General features: G+C 37.9%; 1 long non-coding RNA gene across 1 annotated transcript in view; it reads right to left on the reverse strand.

Annotated features, from left to right (window-relative positions):
• LOC117237926 overlaps nucleotides 1-13,192 on the reverse strand; it is a 56,735-nt gene that overhangs the window by 19,040 nt on the left and 24,503 nt on the right. The gene's annotated exons all lie outside the window — the stretch shown is intronic.

Below are 13,192 nucleotides of genomic sequence, written 5' to 3' on the forward strand. Positions count from 1 at the left end.
AGGCTCATATACTATCCATTAACCTTGCTATATCCACGTCAGTGATCTCTACTGGAATAAAGACAACAATTTCCTTTCCTACGCCACAAACTACTGAAACTACCAATTAATTAAAACCTCTATATCCCTTCATCCAGCTTTATTGCCAAAACACTAGCTGTCTAATCCATTTCCTTCTTTTCATGGAGCGATATTTAGTTTCATAAGACACTGAAAATCTCTAGGTAGGAAATCGTGGTCGATCCAAACGATGTAACGTTAGAACGTATTTGAAAAGGCTCGGGAGCAATCATGTTCGAGATAATTGCCCGTGAAGCCTCATCATTGAAAATCCGAAGCTGCCTTCGATGTGTTGGAGACTCTATCGCGGTCTACGTATACTCCGGCGAACTCTGAATGAGATTGTCTTGAATATCGATTAATCCGGTTCGCGAGCAACGAACAACCGCTACCGGATGAAGGGAAAGATAAATGACCCCAGGTTATGCTATGCGGCCATTATTATTTCGTGAACATTCTTGGCTTAGACTTTCACTCAACCGGGATTTCAAATTTATGTAGCAGCCATTTTTGAGTTTTCTACCGCGACTGGTATCGCCACCACTTGAGCTAATTATGTAATTTAGACCGACTGTTAATTTATAGGAACGGCAGCTGTTGATAAGATTAGTGGCATTAGGAGGTTGAACTTGTTGAACTGCATTAGAGAACTGGAATAAGTCTTGGAATCCCGTAAAGATCATTTTTCTGTCCTCTCTCGGACAATTGTAATTACGTTTGGAGCTCGTTTACGATTGGAAATTGTTTGATGTTTGGATAATTCTACATGGAATTTATGAGTCATCTTGTTTTTAGCGTCTTCTTTAATTCCATACTTGATTGTGATTAATATGGTTTATTAAATTTCGAATTAGTCTTTAGAGATAATTGTTTCGTCTTTATCGCATTACCTACAGTGAGAAACTACAACTATGCGGACCGCGTGAATCATATGGTAAAAAAATAGTGAAAAAAGACTTTTTTGGAAGAAATGTTACATTCAATAACACTTGAACAACCTTATCGCCATTCTATCCAAGAATAAAATAATTTCAAACGAAAGGAATCGAAAAGAATTATTGCAACAGTCGATCTGTTAAGTTCAAATATATGTATTTCTGTCTTGCATTGTGAAGATATTTAATATACTTAATATTTCGTGATCTATAGATAAAATTCGTTTGAAAAAGCATCGTATTACTATACTCCAATTTTTTTACTCAGTTTCTTTAACCAAATTAATTTAAGCTTAAGAAAGAATTTCTCTTTTCAAAGACCGCTATGTAACTTCACAATTAAATAGAAACCCCGAATAAGGTTCTCAAACGCACTTTGGGAAGAAGCAGTTTTTAAATTACACTGTTCCATAAGTTTCAAACATCTAACGCGCTTCTTCCGTGCAACATTACATCGCCTTCTGGTGAAATATCTGCAATTACAACATAAATGTATTAAAACGATCGACAGGAACTGTGGAATCATACTTTACGGTTAATTCAACTTTGACGAAAATAAATAATCATGTTTCATTGCCAAAACACAAAGTCTCACGATCGCGAGACACAGAACGATTCCACGTGAAGTTTCGTGGGTTCACGTTGTTTAGGCTACGTCGCGTCGGTAGGATTAACGAACTCGTTGGTTGTCGGGCCAAGGCAAGGAACGTTCGGTGAAATATTTCTAAACAGGCGCGGGCGGAACCAGAACGCTGGACAGAGAGAAAAAGAGCGAGAAACCGGAGCCAAAGCACGCGTATAATAATAGCTAATAAAGTGGACGTAAAAGGGGTCTCTGCTAGGGCAGGTGGCCCTTGAAGCCTCCATGGGGGCACACTCCGGTTACCTCTGCGTGGCCAAAAACCGAACTGCCGCATCGCCTCCGGGCCCACGCGAGTAAAAGTTCTCCTATCTCTCTTTTCCTTTACGGTTGTCGAGTTGCCTTTGTCTGGCCGCAACCGAGCGACAAAAAAATAACGCACTGGTCGGAGAAAGGACCGTGTTCCGGAGGATCTTGGAGACGTTAAACGAGCCCTTTAAAAACGTTTTTTAGCTTTTGGTTCTTCTGTCTTTGGGACTCTGTCTTGAGAGAATTGCTTGGGAAAGAAATCGTTTCTGGGATGGAAGTGAAAATTGAGAAGAGATAGGGTTGATCATGTTCATTATTGTAAGTTGACATGGAAGATGATTTTGATGGGTAAACGGGTTATTAGATACATATACGTAGAAGTTGGGTTTCATAATCATAAAGAACGTTTTAAAGGAAGAACAGAATTTAATAGTTCATATATTTCTCTTCATATTTCGAGGTTTTGTTTCGGAATCGTTTACAGATTTCAAAGGGATATGAGATATAAAAGATAGGTTTTGTAATTATAGAGAGTGTTTTGAAGGGAACGTAGAATTTATTAGTTTGTGTATTTGTCGTTGAGTTTGGATATTATTAAGAAATTATTCCCAGATTTCTTTATTAATTATTATTATTCAAAAAAATTATTATAAGAATTCAGTGAAATTCTTGCATGCATGTTCTATATATATTATATATATATATATACACGATATTTAAGATACATAGAATATGCATGCAAGAAAGGCTTATAGAAGTGTTTGAAACAATATCAAATTAATCTAAACTATCTCTCGTTTTCTCATCGTCCCATACACCTCACAAAATAATTCAATCTAACATTCTAATACAATAAAACCACTGTCTAAACACCTCCCAAATAATTCTCTATTATATTTCACTTCCATTATCCACATTTTCCATCATCAACACCATCGAACAAACCATATCCACCTAGAATTAATAGGAAGCGATTATTCTAACCTATTCCCACGCGATCTCCTAATGTTCGCGTCGATAAACTTTCACCCTTGTCATGAAACGAAGGCGCGCTGATCGGTATCAGAAAAGCGTGAAACTCGTCTAAGAAGCGGCGTGGCGCGGCGGGGCCACATTAAAGAGGAAAGTCTGATTGCGTCCCTCGTGCGTGCATCGCGCGAAGAAAATGATCTCATCTCAGAATTCGCCACGGACCGCGAGCCCGATGTGTGTGAGCGTGTGTGTTAAGATATAACAGAACTGGTAGAAGCAAGGCAACCGCTTCGAAGACTTGTTGCGTTGCATTATTATGATATAAGACACGCGTGGCCTGCATTAACCATAAAACCACTGTACTGTTTCATCTGGCCGACTGACGCGGCTCCGAAAGCGTTTGTCAGAACGTATGATGCCACATTACCGTCAACGCGTGGCTAGCTTGATTTCCTCTTTGCTTTTCTCGCGCTGAGATGCAGCTGCCCCTCGACAATGGCAGAAACTTGCACGAATTTTACGTTTAATATCTGTATGATTCAGTTTAAGGAAATGCTTTGTCGTTTGTGGAAATACCAAGTGGAATATTTTGTATAATAGAGTTGTTGAGTAATATTTGCATTCATTGTGTTTTATAGCTTTAATGTTGTTTATAGGATGTGCATTTCCACGTATTCGTAGCAAATTGAAACATGCAAAGAACACACATATATATAACATAATAAAATATATAAAATATCCAAAGCAGAGTACTCGTCATAATTTTCAGCAATTATTTCCATCTACTAGATTTCATCGTATTTACTGATATTGATAAGAATATAAATTTGTATAAAGATCTATAGCTTTCTTATTTAAGTTGTAATGCAGGAAACTCGAGTATCATGATTTGAATGTTTGTAAATTATTTGAATGATTTTATGTTGGAAAATTTGATTCGAATTTCAATATCAAAATAAATGATTAGAGCTGAAAATGTACGGACTATAGCTACTATGAAACGTATGAAAATGTACTATGGTATAAGTCCTGAAATTGTAGAAAATTCATCATCTGCCTTCGTCCTACTTTTATTCACTTATCTTACTAAGAAATATTTATCGACCAGAACTCGGTACTAATTTTCTTTGAATGTTCTTTGCCGCGACATAACCCACGCGTGCTACGACGAAATATTTTATTTCGTTAAATTATTTCATGCAAATAAGACCACCCATCCTACGCGCACAGGCAACTTTTTCATTGAATATCGTTTCACTCGCGGTTAATCGTAAAGTCTCGAACAAGCAATCTTTTATAAAGTTCAAACTCTTATCGATTCACGGGGTATGCGTTCATATCAGTGACACACTCATTTAACATTTACCAACGCAACACTCCTGCACCGCCCCATTGAGCTTATGGCATCATAATCCTGTTTCGCGTTTGTCGTATTATTTTACTACCAATGAAAAGGAATTTATGCGGTCACGTTGATATGTTTCGGTTTTGCTCACGGATCTCAAAATCACTGTTAAATCAAATATTTTAAAATTATTTCGCAAACACCGATAAAAACAGAATAACTAGGGAGTGGATTTTTTTACAAAATTTTCATAATATTAAAAACAAATTTTTAAGTGACATGAATGCATCGAGAAATGATTTAAATGATTGTATCATGAATTATGGTACTTTTATCCATATAGCATACTTCGCAAGATGCTCTTATATCTTATGGAGCGTAATAAATTGTGATCGCTACTTACGGTCAATTCTAGACATGGGCATTTCGAGGAGATGAGAAAGCTTCATGCACACGAATGTTAATTAAGGCATGAATTTACAAAAAAGAAATGAAAGCAAATTGGCTCTTGAACAACGTCATCCCATGGTAACAACTAGTTTGATTTTGTAAACTGAAGGAGAACGCTAATCTAATCTAAACTAAACTAAAGGTACGACTTTTTCAGTATAACATTCTTTTATACGCAACGCCTGGATATTTACACTTGTCGTCTATAAATAGTGCTCAGCAAGTATATTAATTAGCAACTTGTATATTCTATTTCCAAACACTTTTAGTCCTGAATTACGCTCAAAAATCGATTCTACCATTTCTCCATTTTCAGCTCTTAAGTTCATACCGCCTTCAAGAATGTTACTCGGGTGTAACAAATACCGTCTCCAACAATTTTATTCGAATTCAATCCCTCGGAGGTTACTCAAAAAATCCAATTTCATCGCAATGAGACAAGTATAAAAAAAGAAGAAATTTATCCATCTGAGAATCGAGTCCGAAGAAACGCCTCGAGCTCGAAAGCGGCCAAAGCGGAAAAGGGGTGCTTTTCTGTGGCGGACGCGAGCACGGACTCTCCCTTGCGAGCGAGATAAATTCTCGTCGAGCAATTTCAGTAAAGATGGGATTTACTGGGCCAACGTTCGTCGTCGCCCCCATGGAGCGAAACCTTCAATTTCACGAGCGCCGTTTCGACATAGAACTCTCGACAGCGTATATACCGGAGGCGAGTTTGCGGTATCGAATCGACGACAAAGACGAAACACCTTCGTCAAAGAGAGAGAGAGTGATAGAAAGAGAGAGAGAGTGAGAAAGAGAATACGCTATATTATCGAGAAAGATAGAAGAAGATAGTCGACAGAACGAGAAACGAGGACGAATATTCTTGAACAGAATAACGAGAAAGAGAGAGAGAGAGAGAGAGAGGGACAGAGAGAGAGACAGAGACAGAAAGTGAAACTCTAGTAAGAGTAAAAAGAGAAGAGACACAGAAGGAGAAGAAGGGTAAGAAGGAGAGAACGAGGCAGAGTAATCGGCAAATGGAGATGGCCCCTAAGTTCTCTGCATCGGCATCGTCCTGCTCCCGCCCACGCAGCCAGACAGAATAAAACTACTCGGGGACGGTCGTAAGTACCGAGGAAGTACTGTTCGTGCTGCTCTCGAAGAGAAACGAGCGTGGACCGACTGGAAATCGGTTAGTGGAAAGGGAAAAGAAGAGAGAGAGAAAGGAGAGCCGTGACGATAGCCCTGGAGCGTCACGACGTCGTCCACGTGCAGCTACAACCGTACCGGGGGATGAAGAGGAAGGATGAAGAGGAAGGATGAAGAAAAGACGAAGCGGACGAACGACGCGTAACATCGTTTTACGGGCTCCACCGGTCCAGTTCGACCGCTAATGTTTTCGAACTTTCCGTGTGGGCGTGCCCCGGAGATCCAAGGACCCCGTGACACGGACATTATTTCACGTGGCCTACGACGATTACCACGGGGAAGAAACGATAGACATTTGCCTCGACGAATCCCACCGACCAAGGAAAATCGAGCAACGGAAGGGAATTAAATTAAACTGGTGGCGGAATTCCGTCGAATTGATCAATAGAGGCATCTTATCTAAGAGATGGGAAACGGAGTTTTGGCAGTGATGGATTGTCAAACACTTCGAATCGCATCGAGTATGTGCGTGTGATAAAAAATTCGAATCACTTCGAGTGGATTTCCTAAAATTCCTGGAAATCTTGGAAGTCGAGAAATCTTGAGTCTCGAAGGTCTCGAATGTCTTGAAACTTGAGAGCTTGGCTTGCAGATAGATTTTACAAGCATTTTGAACGCTTTAATCCAAATAGTATCATTGACATAAAATATTAGAGAAATTTGTAGTGAATTCGAGATATCCGAAATACATTTACGCGAGTGACTTTCAAGACTTCCAGGACTTACAATACTTACCTTTAAAACTTTTTCGAGGCTTTCAATATTTCTAAGACTTGTTGCAAGACTTTCAGGAGTCTTAAAAGGAGTGTTCTCATCGACAGACAATTATATGTTGACGGTCTTAAAGAACGTCGAATCGTTTGTGATTCAAATGAGCGTCACTAGTTTTGAGGTTTGGAATAGTTTCAAGGGTTGTAATGATGGTCTGATATAAATAGAGTAAAAAGCTTTGTTGAAAAGAGCAGATACATCGAACGATGACTCTTTGTGTATTAAGAGTCTTGTAATTCTGTAAAGTCTTGTATATTGGTCTTTTAAATACAGAAAATTAATTTCATCATTCACTTTCGAAATTACTAAACTTTATTGCAAAGTCTATTATTAGTAATTTTTTTATTATGTTTCGTCGAGACATTTGCCTAGAATTTGTGTCAATAATTTCTTCGAAAGCGTCATCATTAACAGACTGTAGATTGTGTGTCAGATCGTAACTTATTTCATAATTCGAGATTCCCTATAGAAACTTTAATTTATTGACGTTTTAAATTATATAACACGATAAAATCAAATCTTACTAAGAAATAGCTAAGAAATTGATAAATGAAAAATTTGAGAGATACCATATAGTACTTTATTCACTGTAGACTACTTGGAAAAGTTGCTCTAGATTAAATCCTTATTGCTTGGGCTACCCAATACGAATTCTCCGTAACGAATCACAATTTATCGAAACAAGCTATAAAATGCCAGCACTTCCCGCGTCTACCTGTTTGATTCCTCGCGCGGAATAGCCGTAAATCTGCGCTCGAGCGTTGCCAGCTGGTCGAAAAACAGTCGAACCGATGCAACAGCAACAAACACTGGCAAACAACCTGCCTGTGGGCCGTTCCAAGTTTCTCCGTTGATCGCCCACGCGCCGGTACTTAACGGCGGCAAAGGCGCTTATTAACGGTTATTACGTCGAGGGGATGTTGTTCGATTAAAAAGAAAGGCCAGCGAGAAGAGTGGAGAGTTGTTGAGGGTCGGTGAATCGGCAGCGATCGAATGCATCGTCGATCGCGTCCGCGCGAATTAACCGGCAATCGTTCAGCGAGATTTATTCGTTCGTAAATCATATCTGGAAATCGTGAGAAGAGGGAACGAGAGAGAGAGAGAGAGAGAGAGAGAAAGAGAGAGAAAGAGGGAGAGGAAGTGGGTCGATCACTGCGTAATCGATAAACGATCAATGAAACGTTTCCTCGACAGGGGATTTCTCAAACGATTTTCCATCCATCTATGATGGAAGACAAATTGGATATAGGTTAGAAATTTTTGTGTTAAAATTATTGATGATTAAAGAAAGTATGGAATGTGTTTCAAAGAGACCAAATGGATGATGTACGAAAAAAGTATCGTTGGTTTGTTAGAGGAGAAACTTATTGTTAGAAGAGAAAATATGCAGCCATTTTCATTGCTAAATATTTGTAACTGATAATTTTCCACTTTGAACTTTGTATTCCAAACCGATTTCCTTAAAAAATGTACTTTTTCGATAAAATTTCGGGTAAAATTTATTCAAATTGCTATAAAAGGTGTATATTGCCGTCTATAAACATCGGATCACCTATTGGGTATGTATTTATCGAAAAATTCTAACAAATTTTTAAATTTTGTTTGCTTTTATATTTTACATTACAAAGTACGAATAACGCGAATGAAATTCTCAATAAAATAACGCATTATAAGTATAATAATATACTTATACTTATACCTACTAATAAAAGTATATAATTAATAATGTCGCATTATAAGTGAATTATTGCCGCAGTGTAAGTGAAAGTACGAAAATATGAAAGATGTTCCATTTTCAATTTTATTGTTTTCAAAAAGAATTACGAATTGATCATTTTGACTATTTCAACTATTTCAAGATCTCGTCACCTTGACTCGATTTTATACACATTGGTATCTCGAAGACCTATATAGATATGTATAAATACTAGCCTATAAATAAGTCCTATATATGTATATATACATAAATTATCGAAGGCAGTCGTTACGGCGTCGTTTACGGGGCGATTTTTACACGCCTCTTCCATGCACCGGGATTATTTTGACGTGCTTTGGATAGTGGTGCCTCGTAATAGCCTCGAATGGGGACTTTTATTGCGTGAAGCTTCCTGCAGTTTTTTCGGATTTCCCTGGGCTTCCTTTAATGGTTCTGTTGCGCTTTGATGGCGTTATGATGTAAAGGCGAGGGAAATCGTTAAAGGGTTTGGAAATACTTGCTGGATGTTGAGAGCGTACATGTGTATTCTAAAAATAAATTTTTCCTAGGATCATCTCTTTCCTTTATACTAGTTTTTACCTCGTAACTTTTAGATTTCTTCGCCTTCTGTAAGCTTCCTCTTCTAAAACTTAGACTTTGATTGTTGGACGTTTTCGAAAGCGAATTTACTAAAATATTTGTGGCATCTGGGACACTAAAGATTTCATAGTTAAAGATTAATAGTTGAATTAAGGCCAAATTCTCCATTATATTACTATGATACCCATTGCATTATATTACGAGGAGTGTTTAGAACTGTCTTCTTTAACCTTCGATCCACTCATAATACACTCCAGTTCATAAATATTAGAACACCTGCTGATTTCATACCGAACGTCATAATTGATTTAGATTGCTTAAAAAATAATTAATCGATTCAAATTTTGAAGAGAAATTATGAAAACTACTCACGAGAATTGTACAGGTAATAATGAATTATCGATTTTATGTTAGCAGCTGTTCAATTTTTTTTCTCTTAACCTTATTGAAAAGGTTTCAAACGAATTAGATAGTCCAAAATTTAAATCTGACTAACAAAATTATATATACCGTGCGATCAAATAACAACATAGAAAACATGACAGAATATGTAATGTAACCAAAAATCTAATAACATGAACAAATCAAACTTGACTAAAATAGTATATTAATATAATAATCGAGAGATACAATGAATATAAACAAAAAAAAAACATTTAACGTTTACATATACAATAATTGACGAGGTTTGTATTACGATGTTGAACATAATATGATTTCTTTGAGTCTGAGGTTCCAAACAAATATATAGTAATTTCCTACTATATTATATATGACATTACACCTTATTTTTTTATATATGTCTTAATATTTATTAACGCACGCGTAAGTACAAGTATATCCACTTACGATTCTTGCTAAAAAAATTGCGTTCCATTTCCAAATATTCTTCCAAACACTCCGATCTCCTCCGTTCCCCAGTACATATCGAAAGTCAACGAGAAGGAAGCTGGTCGTACCGTGTTTCCCGCTCCATCCACTCTTTGTTTCCATAAATCACAGCGCGGCAGAGCTCTCCAAGAATGGGCAGGTGCTGGTGCACCCACTGTCACGCTTGGTGCACCCGTGGCCGCAACTCTTGCTTCGTTTCTTCGTCTTCTACCGCTTCTTCGCTTTTCTTTCTCTCCTTCCAAAATCGTTTCGTCCGTTGTTTCGCTACTTCTTCGCTTTTCATCCTTTTACACCTTCTTCGTTTCGTCCTCGCGCAACTTCTCCTCCTTTAAGTGCTTTTTTATGTGGCTTCACCGTTTTGTTACGATTTACCTCTCCTTTTTTTCCTTCTTCTTTTGTCGTGCAATTTTTCTCCTTCTCGCACGTGGTCCCCTTCTGGTTCTTCTTCGCTTTTCGTTTTACGTTTGGTTCGCTCTCTTTCTATCCTGTGTCGGACAGCTCGCGGCATCTTCGCTGAAACGCACCTTTGCTTTTAGGCCTCCGGCGTAATTATCGCGTCTTGCGGTTTGCTAGCGGTTTGCCCCGTTGGTGTCAAGCCTACAGGTGGTCCCCCCAGCATCGAGATCCACGGAACGGGTTCCTCTGTTTTATTCTGCCTCTTTGTCGACCCCCTCCCCTCGTTTACCTCGCCAGTGTTATTAAAGCGACTTCGAGCTTCCTCTTTGAGAAATGACGTGCTTTTTTGATCTCTTGGTTTTTAAATGCGAGATGGCAATTTGTTGGATTTGCCTTGGAGGAGATCTTATACTTTTTATCCGTGATTTTCAACCGATGTGCCGTAAGAATTTGTGAAATATGTGATATTTCACGATTAATAATATATTAACATTTTATTTATATATATTAATACTTTCTAATTGATTAATAAACGATTAATAATCAGCGAATCATTGACCTCTTTCTTGTTAGATTGATTGGAAATAAAAACAATAATGGCTGTTCGATGTGAATGTCCTATCTTGAATCAAATATAATATAATATATCTTTTAATTATAATAGCTATTAGGCTGCGAATTTTTATGCAGTTATGGGAAATTTATATTTCTCATTTAAATTTAAATTGTATGCACAATGCATGTGATATGCAAAAATATGTAAAATATCCAAAACAGAAAATAAGGAATTTATATTATATTTATTTATATATTTAAAATTAAGAATTAAAAATAGGGTGTTCATTATAGTATTTTCTAGATAAAACAAATTTGTGTTCCATGTCTTTAATAACGTTTATAAAAATATAAAAACGCATAAAATTCCGCAGTTAACTTATGTGTGCAATGAAATAAGAAAGGTTGAATGTCGCTGGTTTAGGTTGAAGATTATTTTTGAATTGTTCGGAAATAAAGTAATAAGTGGGATTTCTAGAGAAGTGCTATTTACTTAGAAAGAATTTTTTGAATGAAGGAAAGAAAGGAGGAGAAATATACGAACGGAAATTTATATTACCGCCAGAATCTATCAAATTCATGTTTGTAAATGCATAACCAGTCCGAACGAAAAACCTCTGCAAAAAATACCAACTTCATCAGTAAGGAAACATCACAATCACTACAATTAATCAAACAACGCTCATCAAAGATAGTCATCCTCAAATATCAGCCTCCTTTTCTCGAGCTATGTGATTTCGTATATCGTTACAATATCTCTGCGAGCTTTATTTCCACCAACCCACTAAAACGTATTCTTCCTTCCAACAAATCTGTTCCTCAAAATACATGGATTTTACACGATTGCACAATTAAAAGGATGAACGTTACCCTTATGAAGGAACGATTTTACGATCCAACTTTTAATACACGTTCACTTGAAACCGACGAGAATTACCCGTTTCCTCCTCCTCCTCCCCCTCCCCCTCCTCTCCCTCCTCCACCTCCTCCTCATTCTCGTTTCTGTCTGCCCCTCCCTGAATATAACCGTCGACCGGTTGCATTTTCTTCAAAACGGAGAAGCGTATGAACAGGTGGCATCGATTACTGCGGCATGCACTTCGAAACTTCCGCGACTTTTTCGGCCTCAGGCCATAATAAGGGCGTGCTCGTTCGGAGCTCGCGCGCGCGCGACCGACCGTGCAAACGTTAAATACAGGGTGTTTCTTAAACATGTTGGAAGCACCGTGGATACTGATGAATACGACAAAGGGGGGAAAAACTTGCCACGTACGTGCGGATCTTTGGTTTTGCTTTCGAGTTGCAACTCCTTTCCTGTAGTTTCAGGATGGAATGGCGGATGGGCCAGGGGTGGAAGATGGAATGTAACCAGTTCGTGGAGATTGATGGCAGGATATTTTTGGCTATAGACGATTATTTAGATTTTACTTTTCAGGGTTTAGCAAGTCGTGTAGTGGAGTGCAGAAGACTTAGATTATTTATGAAATGGAAATGATTTTGAATTAGCCATGTTAAGGGGAATGAAACAGATTTATAAGAAGCATTTCGCTTTTTCAAGAAACTGATCGATAATTGGGAAAAGTTGATAGAATTCGTACGCTATTAAAAAATATTAGAGTATACCGGCTATATAGATTATTAAATCAAAGAAGAAAGATAGAGTTTTGGACTTAAACTTACTATGAATTTCGAAATTAGTTTATGCTATCGTATTAAATATTTTGATATCGGATTACTAGTTAATATCCTCTCATGTCGATAGTTGAAATCATTCACAATAATTTTCATCGTTCCAACCTCCTACATATCCACAACTCAAACATCAAAGGCCTGTACAAATAATTCACCAAAACCTCCAACAAATTCTCCTCGGTCGCCGTCCATTCGTCTTCACATTTTCCCCTATCGTTTGTCACTGTGCTTCGGAACCATATCCACCATGGCGAGCCATATAGCGATGAAAATTCAGTAAATTCTGAACTGCGTTACCGCAATGATCCAAGGAGAGAGAAAGAGAAAAAATGAGGGGGAAGAGAGGGAGAGCATAGTCAGAGGCCGGATGACGTTGAGTTTGGAATAATTATCGTCCCCTTTTTAGATTAGCTTGACTATCTGAAATAGAGTACCCTCGGGAAAGAGAAACAGAGAGAGAAAGAGACGCCTAGTTTATTAGGATGAAAATCTATTCGGTTAAAAATTGTCCATACTAAAACACACGTACAATCACTCGCACATTGAAATTGCAAGAGAAAGAGGCACCGAATAGGTCAAACGAGGGTCGATCAAGGGGAGATAAGGGTCAGCTACAAAGAGTGAGTATTTTACTCGCGAGTCATCGGCTCCAACACGTTGTACTTTAACTTTTATGCCGAAATAAACGTTTTATAATGATGCGGCAGTATCTCTGGAACTCGTTTCGTCCATTAGGCGTTGTGGTG

This window comes from Bombus vosnesenskii, unplaced genomic scaffold (assembly GCF_011952255.1).
Source record: "Bombus vosnesenskii isolate JDL3184/JDL3185 unplaced genomic scaffold, Bvos_JDL3184-5_v1.1 scf7180000013410, whole genome shotgun sequence".
NCBI classification, from domain to species: Eukaryota; Metazoa; Arthropoda; class Insecta; order Hymenoptera; family Apidae; genus Bombus; species Bombus vosnesenskii.